Raw genomic sequence first — 14,956 nt, 5'->3', positions numbered from 1 at the left:
TCCCTGCCAGCAGTGTGTTAAAATGTCTTGACTGGTAAAAACAAAAAGTTGCCCAAAATGAAGATATGGTCACTAGGGGTTGAAAACATCTCAGGAAATGATAAGAAAACACGCGCTTCCAAACGTTTCTTTACTGAACTGGAGGAATCTCTGCTGTTTTACAGTATGTGCCAAATGCATAACCGCATCCGATTGCACTACTCCGCATGCAGTTCTTATAACCAAATATTTATTACAAGTGATTAAAGCCACATCCACATGTTATTCAGGATAGCTAGCTACTGGCGAAACAAGCTTTAAGGCCTCCTTGTTCGAAAAAAGAACGGTTTCTTTACACGAAAATGAGAAAACTATAAGATCTATGACCTGGAACAGATATACGGCACTGTGCACGAAGGAAGACCCATCCCACTATAAAAAGTACAGCAGCAGGTACTTCATCATAGTGCAAGAGAATTGAAAGATGAGGGGAATTCAAAGCATCCACTATTCACTTTTGTCTTTCGCGCTGTTGTATACTTAATACTATGATGATATGTACATGATCGCGGATGCAAGAAAAATGTAAGCAAGCGACTACCGCTGTAGTTGGTGCAAAACAACTTTCCTGAACTTGCTCCAGGGAGGGATGACACACTGAGGGCAAGAAACACACATTCATAGTTGAGGGGCTTCATCCTACCTCTGGTGGCAAACGCTTGAGCCACTTGAAAAGCAACTATTAATCGTTGGCCTGAAATCTTTCAAAACTAAACTGTACATTAAAAAGTACGATCGTCTCTAATAGGTTAAGTTCACAGATGTGCTGGTCTTCAGCTCGAATCCTGAGGTTTACTTCAGCATATTTCACATTACGTCTCACAATCCTTCGAGTGATGGTAGAGACTGATAGGAGGCCCAATTATCGCAAACGTCCATATAAAACATCAAGTAAAGCGCAAATTTGGGGGAGTTCGTAAGTGTTCATGTTTGCTCAGAGCATACAGTTTTCAAGGCTTACGCGAAATACGTCTTCCTCGAGAACCGGGTTGGGCGTTCTGCCGTTCTCCTGAGATGATTGAAAACAAACTAACTCTAAAGCTATATCTGTTAAGATCGTGTGAAGGTGTGGATTGTGCAAGTATGAAATCAAGTGAAACCTGATGGTGAATAATTCCATATTTGAGGCACGGCTTATTGCCAGTTGAGCAGTCCTGATGACATTATGATAACCTTGCACTCGATCAATTGCTTCGAGAAATATAGAGTAATACATGCAAGCGCAAAATATCCCGGCTGAAAATGGCAGTAAGTTGAAAATAATTCAACACAGACAATAAATGAGCGCAGTGGAAAGCGTCCATGCAAGAAGACAAATGAAAGACGAACTGCAGGCGAACATTATTCCCCAACAAGAGCTCTGGGGAAAAGGACATCATTGCGTCATAATATCCTCATAAATTGTACAAGTTTTTAAATCAACTGTAATTTCAGATCACACAAAAACATTGGAAATAATAAATCTTTATGTTTGCTACTGCGCTTCTCAATAAATAAGAGAAAGACAGAGCAAGAAGAAGTGCGAATCGTGCGAACACCAGAAATGAATAGAAAGTGCAGACCATATGCGCAGTTTCTTGCGAGTCTGCATGTTTAATTAGATGTTAAAATTTTCGTATCTTAATTAAATATTTTTATATTGTTGCGGTCCGTGTGTAGAGCTGACGTCATTTACGGCCAAATTGTCCGACTGTGCTGTTTTCTTCAGCTTTGTGTGGTAATTAAAATCTGGCGAGCAATAAAACTCCTGTCATTCAAACACTGCTTTCATTAATGGCTTTCCGACATTCTGGTCAGTACTGCTCTTCACTCGGTCCTTCCTCGGAGTTAACAGCTTTTTTTCTTTTTATTTCAGCTGTGCGTGCTAATGGAAATCCGCCGCTGAATAAATTGCCTGTCATGAATGGGCTGCTTTATCGTGAAAATTTGTGACATTCGAAGCAAAAAAATAGGGCAGTTCGTCCCTGCTACAAGTATATATACCCCATCTGGATGCATTTGCTGCTATCACCATCGGGAGCAGAAAAGCTTTTACTTTGTATTCTGAGGCATTTACCGGTAAGTTTCCGAAGGCCATGAGTTCCCCGTAATATGTGAATTCTTTTTCGACACGGCACAATAAGTGGATTTAATGCTTATTTGCGTGGCTGATCAAAGTGTACCGCATACAAATCCCCGTTTTGAATGTCCGGTAGCAGCGATGCTGCTAGATAACGTTAATCATATTACGAGCGATTATAACTGTCGAATTTGTTCTCATTTAGCAACTCATTTCGAAAAGCTCTTTTTTTTTCTACAGTGATTTAGATTTGGTAGGGTAGATAACAAACCAAAAAATCTCTTCATGCATTCGAACACGAAAGTAACAAGTAGACACAGCATATTTTTCTCAGTAGTAAAATAGCAATACTAGCTGTTGATCTTATGAACTTAAGGGGATACCGAAATTGCCTCAACGGCTATAATGTTTGGTCGATGCACAATGTCAAGGATCCGATCGTTGCCGCAGAGGCACTTGCAAGCAAACACGAATGTACATCAGTTTATATGAACAAAAATAAATCTGCAGTAGTGAAAGCTTAGAAAAATTCAGAGGAAAATAAATAGAAAATATAATAAAACTTATGAGAATCCCAGCTGCAGAGCCTTCTACGACAGCCTTTCTCAGAGTTCACAGTGACAAGTAATCATATCGCGAGCCATTAAATTACGTTGAAATAGAAAGTTGAAGGCATCAGGTTTCCAGTAAAAGCTATCCATAGAGGTCCTGTACTGTTATTTCTATGCATGCTTCGCCAGGCTACTTTTCTTTTCTGCTTCTGCGAAGACCACCCTAACCGATTTCACCACTATCTGTGTCGCGACGCGGTATTCCTTGGGGTGAACAATATGGGTTTTTGGGTCTTTGGGTCTAGGGCTCAAAAGACATTCTGTGGACATACATTTTCTGTCAAGTTTAAAAAAGCAATAATAATTCTGGGCTACACGCCTTCCTTAAAGTCAGCGACAATTTTATAATCATGTCCTCGTAGGCCTATTGAAACTTAAAAGCATGTAACAGAAGTGTACTTATATCAAATGTTTTACGATGTTTCCCTTCAAAGAAATATTAGCACAAAAAGTTTGCAACCTTCATTGGCATCCTGTCAATGTGACGCTATGATTTTTTTGTTCGTTTCCATTAAAATGAAGCTCATTTTGGATTCTTTAGGAGGTTTAGCACGCCACCATAGCCGTTGCGTTCGCACTAATGAAGGCCTTCGCTATTTTTTGTGATTTTTTGCATTGAGAAAACTAAATGAAATTTTAGGCGTGTGAATTATCAAAAAATATTTCCTGCCGGACGGACGGCCAGGAGATCAGTGCAATGTCCGGAATCGCGTCGGATGCGCTGGACCTAGACAAGGTGACATATATTGTGCAGATCTTTGCGAAGTCTGGGTAAAGTAGTGAATATCTCAAGAAACATTCAAGATGGCGTAAATGAAGTGCACGAAATCTTCTCATTAATAAAAAGGCTACTTAGTCTGGGGTAAGCAAAATTTTTGAGCCCAGCCTTCTAATTTAGAACTTAGAATATTTCGCCAGAGAGAGCGACGATACCTTTTTTACTGTACCAGAAATAAAAAGCTTGCAAGGCGAGGCTAACAGGAACAGAAAGAGGTCTAGCAAAAATATCCTGAGAGATAAGCGTTCAGTGTCCAGTCTGGAGCTAGAAACAAAAGACAGTGTTCGGAGATGAAGCAAGCTATGCTTAAAAACCGGAACTGGGGTCTCTGAAAAATTATCGAAGGTCGACGCGACAGGCATGAGCATAGGCTGAACGCTGTCAGCAACAGGAAGGAATATTCCAGAATAGAGAGATCATCGCATTAAAATTACGCCGCATGAAGAGTGCCATGCTTGTTCAATACCAACCAGTACCTGCTGCAAAACGCCAGGGTTGATAATACCTCAATTCACTTTTGGCACTCAATGTACGGTTTGATTGAAAGCAAGTAATTCTTGTTTGGTTCACATGCTCTCGTGTTCTGTACGCAAAAAGCCCAAATAACAGCAAATCTCGTCGCTGTTGTTAAGACATCAACTTTACTTATTTTTAATATTCGTTTCCTTGTGGGCACTAATTTTGGAATTCATTCTTTGCTGCCACAGCGGCCTGATATGTTCTGGGTTGAACAATTCGCCAGTTGTCTCAGAGCATGCCGCTAGAAAATAGACTCGTTCAGTCCCGCTCTAAAATACAAGCAAGACGTTTGAGTGTCTCTTGGTCTTGGATCCAGGTTTGCTTTCTAACGAAGTTGATAATTGATTCACAGCTCCTAATGAGCGCGGAATTGACTTGGAGTGTAAGGCTGCGAACAAAAATTGATGCGAATCTTGTCCCGCCAAGATTTTAGGGCCAGAACGGAAAGTTAATTGCCAAAGAGAAAACATTTCTCGAGCACAAGCCGGACGAATTTTCAAGTGAGAGCGACAGCAGAGACAACACGCTAAAGAAACATCGCTGACCTCATTATCACTGCCCTCTTCATACAGTTCCCAATCTTCTGCGCCATCAAACGCACTCTAAATGTTGAAGTTTCGGAGCAAGCGCTCAACCAAGTATTGAGGGATGTCATCTCAGGCTGCAGCAATCTGACTGTTAGCGACGTGCGCTTAATACGGCGTGTTGGAATTAGCTCGAGGGTTCCACTGGTACGGTTGAATGTCTGACTCTCTTGCCAGGGCTCTCCCTTGGGACTGTAGCACTTCTCTGGTGACTGGATGTGACGCTGACCTCCGCGATTTCACGAACACAGCCACTTCTGAGTCCAGTTCTGAATGGCTGCTTTTCTTTGGGCCCCTGAAGGCCATTCTAGTTGCTACTCGGTGACCATAATTTCCATGCCCCTCCAACGGCGAAAATTCTTTACCTGCATTTATATGTCCCAACGGGCTAACAGATTTCGAAACTGCTGTTACCCTTCGCGACGTTTCACTTGAAGGCGGCAGTGTAATGACACCGTCTCTTTGTTTCCATGTTGTCAGCGGAAAACGACGCGTGAAGAGCTTGCACTAAAAGGAAATGTGTTCACGCCACCACAAGAAGCTAAAAGGAGGTCAAAAAAGCAGCCAATTCTCGTGTGTGCTTTTCTAAGCATCAGTTACTGATAGTAACGGATATATTACTGTCGTCTGCTGGCGTTTGGTGCTGCCTCTGCCTGTGTGCTATTGTTATTGTTTTTATGCGTTGTCTTAATATTTTAAAGACACAACGTCAAAATCCTGGAATCTAAGCCTACCTAATAGTTTCATTACTCATGTTTTTAAAGAACTATCGTCTAGATTCCAATAAATGTGATAAATAAATCTTTCCAAATAACCATTCTCACAGCTAATTAGATACTAATACGCAAACTAATCATCAGCTCCTGCGCACATACGCTGGGTCTGGAATTTGAATGTATCGCGTCATGCGGCGTATTTGCTATCGCGACCTAAAAACGCCACCGATAATACTCTGGCAGATGAGAAAAGCGCGAGGAATTTCGCTGAAGTGACTGGGATAGCCTTGTTTCATTTCGAATCACGAGATTAGCAGGTCGACAGAGGCCCAACATATTTTCGTCCAAGACAAATGTGTCCATCACACAAGGAATATGCCACGACATGACGAACTTCATTTCAGATGGCGTCCAACACGTCGTTTGTGGCATTTCATATCACTACAGTTAACATTGCTCTCACCTATGTGTCCTGTAAGGTATCTCAGTGATGCGATGTTTTCGAAATGTCCAAAAAACAGAATTTGTTCGGCATTTCTGTCTTCTATCTTCACAGACATCTATGAAAAGGCCATACAGCTCGTCTTGTATTTTTTGTTATTTCTTTTGCTTCATACTCGATCAATAATTGATCCGCTGTTTTTTTCGCGCACTATATAAGCTATACACCACTGGAATTTGTTTCATAACGGGTACAACTTACACACCTGCTGTGACTTCTTACCTGCAGGCTATAGAGTGGTGAGTAAAACAATGCTACCGTCTACTGCACATTTTGTAGTTTCTGAATTCGGAGGTTTATTTCTTACATTTCTCATATCTCAGATGAATGTTAGGGCTGCGCTAAGGGTGTTGCGTAACTCGATTTCACAGACCAACCCTGACGTGAAAAGCTTATTGCTACTTTTCAAAGCTGGATTTGGTAAATATCGCTAACGGAAAATGCGACCTCTAAGCAAACAAGCTTGCAGCGACGTGCCGACAGTGCAGTGCACTCTGTGCTGACACCAAAATCATATGGTCAGGAAAATGTCACCACTAGGAAGTTGTTAACATCTGTATTTTGGTAATCGTAGTATTTGATACACTTCTCGCTGGACTGAAAAAAGAAACTCCCCTCTACGCCTGGGATTCTTAGCTGCCCACAGGACAGACCTGACCGGGAGGATAATAAATATCTTTCACTTTAACTCCAAACGTGATGTCGAAATGTTTTTCTAAAGAAGAAAAACATCAGAAATTGTTTCCTAACTGTTCCTATAGCCCTCCGTCGGCGATTAAATGAACAAAAGTATCGGTGTGCACGCTCATTACCAACACCTGTTCCAAAATATGCCCTCAGATGCAGCAGTGCCTATTGCGCTTGATTTACGACGGTGGGCTGGGCCCAGCTGCTCAGAGCCTTACCACTGAGCCACGGCTGCAGGTTCCGTCAAAAACGCAGCGCCACACCCTGCCAAAAAACAATTTTTCTAAAACTATAACTCGCTGCATGATGACCGCGGTAATTGATTTGCCTGCTGGATTGCTTAATATGCTATAATTCAGGCACAGTGTTTAGCAGCGTCCTTGCACTCATTAAGATAACATTTCTTGCAATAAAGCTTGTTATTTAAAGCAATTCGCACGTTTTGTTTTGTGGATTTGATTGAACACCGTACATGCTACTGTGTCTACTTTAGAATTCTTGAATTGTAACCTTTTCTGTTCCCGTTATCTCAGCCTCTATCCTGGTGCGTATTCTTTTCATTCTGGCTTCAAACATGTGCGTTTGTGCGCACTTTAGCCTGTGAGTAGCGCAGATGCTGGAACCTGTGGTGTGGGGCGTAGGATTTATTATGTGTTCGCTCATTTGATTTATATTTCAGCCATTATATGTTTTATGCGAATGACTTGAAGTGACATTCCTATTACTTAACAAAAGCGAACAAATCGCAGGGGCACATGATGAAACTTTCGAAACTTTGGCTTTCACTACATCAGAAAGCTCAGAGTAGAATTAAACCCAGAACCAATGTCAAATGGACCCTGAAGCAATTATTCCGAACGACGAGGTTGCATAAAATACTACTTCATCTTTATCGTCGCGAGCGAGTGTACAAGCCTAGATTATTTTTTCTGCACTTTAAGCCAGAGACAAATTATTATTTTGCAGGCCAAGCCAACATGTCCAACAACTTCGCAGTCAATCTGCTGTGTCTGGTGGCCGCCATGTTTGGTAAGTGTACGATATAAAAATTTTGGATGCGAAATAATTTTTACTTTCATTTTTCCTAAGTTGGGGGTGGGGGTACAAAGTTGTAACCGCGGCAAGAAGAACACCGAAACTTTCTCAAATTATCAGTCCCCGCTGCCGCCGTAGATATATTTGCTCCCTTTGGCGTAAAAGCCGCACCTTCTAAACAGTAGTCAATGTTAGAGGAGTTTCTGCCCCTTTCCCACCCGTCTGTCTTCCTTCTGTCAGCAATCTTAAATGCCGCAGTCATGGGAGAAAAGACTAACTGCTCTGGTTAACTTAATCCTTTGCCCAAGCCTATCACCGTGAAAAAACTTCGCACGGGAAATTGTTAACTAATTTTTTTTACCAGAAAGCGCACTGCTGCTTATATGTCGCTCTTATATATCGGCGAAGCAGTGAACTACGCTCGCATTCAACTAACAAACAAGTATGAATGCAGATTTTCCTAAGAGACCAAATTAAAAAGGAAAATTCTCACCACGAAAATGTTTTAAATAAAGTCCATTATAAATCTATCAGCATATCCGGATTAGAAGACTCTCTAATACACTGTGGAAAGTTGAAATTTTTCAGATTGGCCGAGATTGGTCTAATCACAGGAGTAATCAGGGTCCTGTGATTAGTTTCAACTTTCGACAGTTTATTTGATCGCCTTCTAGACCGGACATAGTGATAGGTTCAAAATGAAACTTATTGGAAGCAACTGCTTTCTGAAAATTTTCCTATTTAACATTGTTCTCCACTCAGTCAAGTTTTCATTGCGAATATTTGTAAATACACGCGTTTCCTCTTAAAGAAACATTCTCATAAATATTATGACGCAATTGCGCCCCTATGAACGGCTAGAATAGAGCCGCAATGTTTAAAACACTTCAATGCAAACTTCCTAACACATTTCTCTGCTCATTTGCTTTCAGCGCTGCTAACAATGGCACCCAATGGAGCAGAGGCCATTCCTCTATACATTATGGATGAGATGAACAAGGGGAGGGCGGAAGACATGGCTAGCAAGGAATGAAGTTCCCCTGTTGCTGAATAAATACGAGCAGTGAACGACATTTGTATTTGCTCATTTCGTAACATACAATCAAAAGAACAAAGTCTTCCCTGTCAAACATTGCCTTTTTTGTCAATAACTATTCTAAAATGCCTCTACTTAGCTTAATATTTCGCAGTCTACAGCCATCGCTTTGTGATTTAAAAATTTTCTGGTTGTAAAGTGCCACATGGCGGTGGCCAAATTCAGGCAGAAGGGTTTCACATTGAAAACGATGCTCACACCCCCTCTTTGATCAGATGGCAGTAGATATTAATCACAATCTATATACATTGAATGGATACGGTCAATATAGGCGGGGCTTATTCTGAGGAAGGTAGTGCAGCGTTCTAAAATCAGGCTTCCTTCTCTTATTCATTACGATAAAAGTAACGCTGGCAGCACAAAGTGAAAACGATGACGCCACCCGCCGTTTGACACCATGCAAAACGTTCGGCTTCGCTCTTTGTGACGCTGCTCTCTCAGACATCAGAGGCTCGTTGTACTGATATAACATCAGGAGAAATGTTCATCACGATGAGTTCTCGGGTAAGTTTATTCAGCGGGAAAAGAAGGTGCGCTTGTCCCGTCCTCTTTCATGCGATTGTGCTATTTGCGCAGCTCAACTTTAAACTATGATGAGAAATCAGCTGATCCCGCAACGGTCTGAAAATATTTCGTGTAAGGGAACGAATCTTTAATCACTGCAAATCTAGATCTCGTCTCTTCAAATAAGTAATACTTTTATACTCTTAAAATTGAGATATAAAAATTATACTTTTTGGGCAAACATGAAACACAGATGTTAATTTTAAATATTGCATAGATTCTAAACGGCCCAGATTCTGCTTTGGCGCCACTGAGGTTTCAAAATGAGTGAGCTATTAAAAGAAATTTTCCGTTCTGATTAGCTTCAATAGCCTCAATAGATCCTTAATGTTTTCTTAAGTACAGGACACCCTGCCCGCTTTGTGGTAAAAACTCTGCAGGTTTCTAAATTTTCAAGATAATTATTTGACTGAAGAGGCCAGTTAATGTTGCTGCTCCCAAGTGCCCCTGATCCAGCTCGGCATCTTCAATTGCTGCTAAATGTCTGGTCTTAACGTACACCACTCGCCAAATGCGCGTCAGAAAAATGTTCGTTTTAAAAGTCTGTTCATCAAAAGAACTGTTATTTATCTTATGTTTCCCCCTAGAAGTGGTTCTAATTCAGCTATTTTGAATGTACCAGATATATCCTCCCCCCATCTCATTTTTTCTGTTTTGGACAAGATTGTCGCCTACACTCTACACGCGAATCCCTTTCTTTCTCGCTTAATATGTGCTGAGCATCCTCTCGATAACCTAGATCGTGACTAGATCGGGTATTTCTCTCATTTTTCATGAACGTGTGACAAATTACCCTATGATTTCTCCATCTAAAACAAGTCCCTTATATGTTCACCCCCGCATCACACCATTGATTTAGTAATTCCTCACTAACAGCGCTTTGTTTTTAGCAGCCGATGGTTGTATTTCGTATGCATGTCTTTAACATGCGGTTGACCACAATCTATCATGTGGGGCACTTTTTTGTTAATGTACACAATGCTGGCAATAATGGTGATCGCATTTCCTCATGTATTGAGCATTTCGCCGACGATTTCGTTCATTATCTTTAAATAAATAGCCAGTATGCAAAACTGTTTTTGCAATGTGATTTGATGCATCTGAAATTCACATAACAACTCGCTCATTTCTAGGCACTAAAAAGTAAACAGGTATGACAATCTCGCCCCCTTCGAACGCACCATTGCTGCACATGTACAGTTATATCTCTGCGTACTTAGAAAATTTCATTTCCTATTAATATCTTAATTATCCCTTCATAACTTTCCATGCCATCCTGAAAATATACATCACCTCCTAACTGATCACACACTCTGTTAACTGCGTAGCAACGTTTCGCAACCCCAAGGAATTGAAAATTATCATTGAGCCAATAAATAATCCGACATTGCGCACGTGGCTGAATGCAACTTGAGGTGGATTGAGGTGAATCATATAGTAAGTCTTAATGGTGAAACTTCATGCAAATACACAACAGCTAATACCCCGGCGCGGTAGCTCAGTGGATATGGCGCTTGGCTGCTGACCCAAAAATCACGGGTTGGATGATCCCGGCCGCGGCGGTCGAATTTCGATGGAGGTAAAATTCTGGAGGCTTGTGTACTGTGCGGTAGTGCACGTTAAAAAACGAAACGTTGTCGAAATTTTCGGACCCTTTACTACTCCGACCCTCATTACATTTGTCGTTTTGGGGCGTTAAACCCCCACAAACAAAACCAACCTAAACATCTGCTAAGATCCAAGAGTGACTGAATGGATCTGTTAAGATGCAGGACACTTTTATCTCACACATTGTTAAGTCAGTAAGCTTTATCGAGCTGCTGTTTTTAAAAAGCGCGGGTTGCATATTTCGAATTTTTTAAAGTTAAATACGACACTAGTTTGCATGGAAGTACTTATCATGCAGAAACCAGAACAGTTGCGCTTTCCAGAGCAGTTGTCTCTTTTCTGGTGTTCTCTCGTTGGGCTTCGCACATAGGATTTTACGGCAGGTAAGCACGACTGAAACGCACGTCATCACACCGAAAACGCGCTGTGCGGTTAAGGAATACGCTCTTCTCTGGCATCAGCTGTACTCAAAGCGTCACGCTGGGCATCTGCAACCGTTCGACGCCCGGGCTTCACCATAGCCTGCAAAGCAACTTCCCCTTGTTCCTTGCGACGTGTCTACGCCGCTACAGCTGTCCCTGCAAGCACTTCGATGCCTTGCAAATACTCGTAGCGGAGCTTTTTTCAACTGCACCACCCATATTCGCAACACTTTTTTCAAAAGCCCACAAAGCAGACGACGGTCCTCTCACAATTTAAAGCGGCGGCGTGCGAGGGACACGGTTGCTGCTTATGCCTCACGCTCCCTCTACTGCTTTTGCTGCGGCTTAATGTCGGCCATTGTCATCCATGCACGCGCCCTCACCCACACCAACCGCATGCCCAGCAATGCCATCCAGTGCGCAGCGCGCGCAGAAGCTGCCCTCCCGAAGTAGTTGGGCTCGTCAGGCATGAGATGGCGTTGCTGCGCGTAATTTCAAGAGCTACGAGACGCTTCATTGAAGTCACGGTCGCCACTACAGATTTTGCTACTGTCGCTAAAGTGTGGCATGAAGAGAAATCCTGTATTTCTTATATAAATTGCTGGATTGGGCAGCAGAGACTGATGTCACGAAGTGAAGGACAAATTGACCAAGTCTTCGTGGACGCACGTTCATGCGATAAACAAAACAAACACGTTATTTCAGCAATTATGAGGAAGAGTATATGTGATGTAAAAAAATATTTTTCGGAGTTTCAAGATGACAGTGAGAGAGCTTTAGTTAAAATAACACTATTGTAAGTGTGCATGCACTCAATTCCACACTTCTTCATCTGCCTTGTGTCTGGCTACACATACATCCAATCATAGCAGAGTACTTATAGTACTTGGTCTAAATTATTTTATACACAATTCTCGCAATTTTGAGCAAAGTAAATGACGTTCGCGTTGAAATGATACCGGACAGCTCAAGAGGGACTCTTTCAACAAAAACTTATTGCATAGCGCTGATAAATCCCAACGGCCGACATAAAATTTATGATACAAATATAAACCTTGTAAAAATTATCTCAGGGCCGTTTATGCATGCTGCAGAAGGTAGATATGCAGCGCCGAGGATCAGTTTCGTTTCATCAATGTCTGTTTAGTTGCTGGGTAATGGATGGAAAGGTGGGCTGTTCCGTCCTTGGGCACCTATAAAGTATAAAGGAATGACTTAGACAATTTATTCACGTTAAGTGAACATTTCTGATTGTCATGCTCCACGAGCTTACAAAGTGCAGAATTAAGTCCTAAAAACAAATTGAGTCATCTACACTCAACATCAGTATAGTTTCTACGCTTAATACCTTTAAGTTGTATCCAGCAAAAATAGCGTTTATCCAGTGCTCGCTCCTTTCATGAATTTTGTCGTAATAGAGGGTGTAATCTTAAGAAAAAACATCGTTATTCTAGATTGTCTTAACCAAGACATTTAAACTCCTGCGCATCAACAGGAGAACAGAGCTGTTAATAACTGCGGGACAAACAAATCATGTTTTCACCGCTGTAGCCTTGAAAGGCAAGCAATTCACTCGAATAAAACATCCTGTCGTATAAAAATAAGCGCATCAGGCTATGTTAAAGGCAAAGAATTTTAATGTTCGCCAATGTACATAAACACATTGAACGCGCAATGCACAGAGTGGGCGCTCTTCAGCAGCAATGAATCTGCGATATTTTGCGCAAACACTCTCATCTAGGAGGAATTTTAAGGTATTTTACGAAGAAACCCAAGTTGCTTGAAACATTCTTGATACCCCGTATCCGAAGCGAAACATAAAAAATCCGGGTTTTTTCTCCGAAAGATGGCGTTCACTGCCACCAGCAATCCCTACCAGCACATCGTAACCACTCGACATCGACATCATCTGTGTGCTCAGCTGCGGGGCGCGTTCACTTTCTTTTCAGTTTCGCAAAGTCAACAGCAAGCCCCTCAAGCATGTTCATAAACAAATGGCAGAGGTCGTGACTCGCCCTAATCACGTAATGCCATTGACGCATATTAACATTCTTGTAACTCTCAGGTGACAGTCGTACGTCTCTGCCGAAGCATTAGCATTCGATAATAGCAGCATTAAGTGGCGGCTAAAAGTAGATTGAAAAATACGCGGTTCGGATATAGAAATCGCAAAGCCACTCATAGATTAAAGTGGCGTAAGAAAAACACCTAACATGCGAAAATCTCTAGCGCTGTATCCACAAAGAATGCATGATAAGTTGAACGGAGATTTACTTGGGCTAGGCGATAGAATGCATTCTTGCTCCTTTTGATGTTTCGGATCTTTTGAATTATTCAAGATGTGCGCTGTAATATTGAACATACCAGTCTTCGCAGCTATGAAAACTAATGTGCTTGGGAAGAGCGCGGATTTATCGATGCTGTGAAGAGTTAATATCACTACAGTTATAGACTGGACCAACTGACTCTCTAAGGGACATAAATATGTGCCTCAAATATAGATAAGGCCTAAAATCGCAACGAAGCTATATTATTCCTGCGAATAGGATGAACTCCACCGCAGAACTCTCAGAGTGGTTTTCTACGTGCAGTTATTATTTTTCTCTTCCAATTAAAAATCAGACAGGAAGAGTTTCTCCCAGTATTGCGTCATTTTACCCTGCCGCTGCCCAATTATGAACTGGAAGAATGACAGGAGACATAATAACACCATCTGTTCAAAGTCAGCTTAACATCTGTTCAGTCCGACTGTGCTGACTTAGACCACCAAAATACATTGTTCTGTGATTTTACTTTGTTTATTGTCGATTAGCTTTTATTGATCTGGTCATCATGTCTGGCTTTCGGTGCGTAGGCATGCACTTTAAGAGCTTGTATCTCTTATTAGCATCATTACGATAGCTTCAAAATTATCGTTAATACTATAGAACTCCTCCATGTTCCAGGCCATATCCTGTTTGATGAGGAATCCTACAAATAGTTCCTGTTTGTCTTCTAATCAATGATAGCACAGTATATGCCAGCCCCTTAGTACTGCATACGTTTCATCTGTCCTAATTGACCGTTCTAAGCCCTATGGCAGCCAATTTAATGCCCTCTAGTTCCTCGAAGAGAACATTTAGGCTATCCTTACTGGATAAAGTTCCAGCGTTAAACATGTCCAGGTTCAGTTTCCAATGGCGGCTGGTCCGCAGCAAGAGATTCTTAGCACCTTTCGGTGCGTCAACGGTATGACCACCGCCTTGGCCAATTGGTCCTCAGCTGCTGGGAACTTAGGGCCAGCGCTCAATACGCGTGCTAACGCCTTAGTTTCAGGACTCCGGGAATGGAACGGCGGGCACCAAGGTCCTTGCCACCCGTAATGGCACCAGTCCAGGTTTAGTGACCCGGCGGGGCGGTTAATCGGTCGCCTCGAAGTCTGGCAGGACGTGGCCGGCAAGAGCACAAAAAAAGCTGTCCGTCCTCCATGCATCTGCTCCGTTATCCATTTCTTACGCTCGGCGCGCTGTGGTTGTTTCCACGCCCCATGCGGGCGCCGTCAACTTCATCGTTGAGAGCGCTGGTTGACGGAGTATGTCGATAGTTTCTTAAACTAGTTTTTCAAAAACTGGAATTAATTGCCATTTGCAATCGTGACCAGTTGATTACTAATCCCACCTCGACCGCCAGCTCTCAACTTTTTGAAGGCGATCGTCTTGGGTTTGTAGTTTGAACCAGACCTAATTTATAGTTAACG

General features: G+C 42.0%; 1 long non-coding RNA gene across 1 annotated transcript; it reads left to right on the top strand.

The window, feature by feature from the left end:
• The first annotated feature begins 2,053 nt into the window (after positions 1-2,053).
• Positions 2,054-8,603, top strand: LOC144118682 (uncharacterized). Its single transcript, XR_013312110.1, has 3 exons — positions 2,054-2,097; positions 7,462-7,524; positions 8,463-8,603. It is a non-coding gene; the product is annotated as an uncharacterized LOC144118682 (long non-coding RNA).
• The last annotated feature ends 6,353 nt before the right edge of the window (positions 8,604-14,956 follow it).

This window comes from Amblyomma americanum, chromosome 2 (genome assembly GCF_052857255.1).
Source record: "Amblyomma americanum isolate KBUSLIRL-KWMA chromosome 2, ASM5285725v1, whole genome shotgun sequence".
Classification (NCBI taxonomy): Eukaryota; Metazoa; Arthropoda; class Arachnida; order Ixodida; family Ixodidae; genus Amblyomma; species Amblyomma americanum.
This window is presented reverse-complemented; position numbering and strand designations above follow the sequence as displayed.